Source organism: Geospiza fortis, unplaced genomic scaffold (assembly GCF_000277835.1).
Source record: "Geospiza fortis unplaced genomic scaffold, GeoFor_1.0 scaffold375, whole genome shotgun sequence".
Taxonomy (NCBI): Eukaryota; Metazoa; Chordata; class Aves; order Passeriformes; family Thraupidae; genus Geospiza; species Geospiza fortis.
Genome location: NW_005054641.1, coordinates 300,250 through 302,317, shown reverse-complemented (window position 1 = coordinate 302,317; position 2,068 = coordinate 300,250).

The following is a 2,068-nucleotide window of genomic DNA, read 5'->3' as shown; positions in this document are numbered from 1 at the left end:
ATATATATATATATAAATGCAATTTTCCATAAATAAATGTTAATATGTTAAATTTTTAAAAATATATATATTTTTGGGGGCTTCTTATAACAAAAATCCCATTCAATCCCATTCAGATGAGACCCTCCAATGCAGCCCTGGGGAGGGGGCCCCTTGTCCTGTGCCACCCACGGTGGTGTCACCTCCAGCCAGGTCCCATGCTGGCATTTGGGAAGGATGAGATAAAACTGAGACAAGGCTGAGCAGCCTCCAGGGCAGGATTTGGGCAGGATTTGGGCAGGAAGGTGGCACCTGAGTGACACAGCCTGCGGCTCTGGCACCAAGAACGGCTCTGAAATAATAAATCAACTTCCCGTTGCCTCAATCAGCTCCATCTGAGGGAAAGATCCTCCCAGCTCTGGCACTTTGGAGCTCGCCTGGAGCTGGAGAGTTTTGCTCTCTGGAACAATTCCAGGTTGGCAGAAGAAAGGCAGGAAAAGTGGGAGCAAACTCCATCCAGAGTGGGCTCCCCTGCAGTTCAGGGGTGAGGGCCTCACCACCCTCACAGGGAACAATTTCTTCCCCATATCCACCCAAAATTTCCCCTCTTTCCATTTTAACCCATTACCCCTTCTCCAGTTGCTCCAAACCCTTGTAAAATCTCTCCCCATGTTCCTTGTAGGCCCTTCAGGTCCTGGAAGGCCACAATGAGGTCACCCCAAAGCTTCCCTTCCTCAAGGCTGAGCAGCTCCAATTCCCTCAGCTTTTCTCCAAATCTCCCCAAGGACCATTTCACCCCTTCTTTTTGGGCTTCTTTGGGATTTTTGGGGCTTCTTCCCTCTACTTCTCAGTAGGTCAAACCCTCCAAGGGCTGTAAATCACCCGGAGCGTCCCAGATTTGCATCACTCCAACCTCTGGCTCCGGAGGCATTTGTTGTGTTTTTGGGGAGCTGCAGCTCCTCGGACTCGCCGGAGCCCAACGTGTCCCTGGCAATAACGTGGGTGTCATCAGGAACATATAATCCACAGCCTGGCTTGCATCACACCCTAATGACACGCCAGGGCCACCTCTGGCAGCTCAGAAATATTTTCTAGAATGAGAAATAAATTTCCCTCGTCCATAAAGACAAAATCCCCCCCTCCCAAGTTTCCTCTCTGGAATGCTGCGCTTTTCTAGAGAGGGGCGTAAAATCAAAAAACACTTGTTTGGGCTTAAAATGTTTCTGGTTTTTGGTGTTTCCTCACTTTGCTCAGAGTAGGTGGAGCCATCCAACAATTTTAACAAAAGACGTGGTGGAAGGAAGGGCGATAGCAATCTCTGCAGTGACTGAGCCCGAGATTATGTGAAGTAAGTGGGCAGTCGGGGCTGGGCTTGGCCGTAAATAAATCAATCATCGCTTCTTTCCAAGAGGAGGACCAGATCCTATATAAAAGTTCTCCCACACCACGTTCCCTCAGTCCCGTTGACTCCTTTCCACTGGTTCGTGCCGTGGGACACGGTAAGAGATGGAAATTAATTTGGCTGATTAGGCTTGGAATGCTGAAGTGGAAATGTGGGGTTAAATGTGGCTTTTGGGTCTCACGGTTCAAAAATTCCTCTTTATTTGCTGGTTTTTTTTTTTGTTTTGTTTTTTCCTACCAGTTCAGGGATGATGTAAGCACACAGGAAAAGGAGAGACATGGACATGGAAAATCTGGGGTTTGGAGCCCCTTGGGTTGGTTTCTCTGGGCCCAGCACCACACACACACACACAACTCCTGAATATTCTTGGAAAACAAACCTTGAGGGAAAGGGCAGGAAAAAGAGGGTTTGTAGGTACTCTGCAAAGAGTGGGAAACAGAGGAAAAGAAACACAAAACGGGGTTCTATCCTCATTTTCCAGCCTTTTATCTGGGTGGGGAAGGGGTTTCTTTTAAGCACTTCATTTCTTGAGGAGCACTTCTTGAGGAGCACTTCTTGAGGAGCACTTCCTGAGGAGCATTTCTTGAGGAGCACTTCATTTATTGGAGGTTTGGACACCAGATCCTGCTGATCTTTTCCTTTCAGAGCTGTCCCTTTCCTTCACAGGAACATCAATTACTGCTGCCA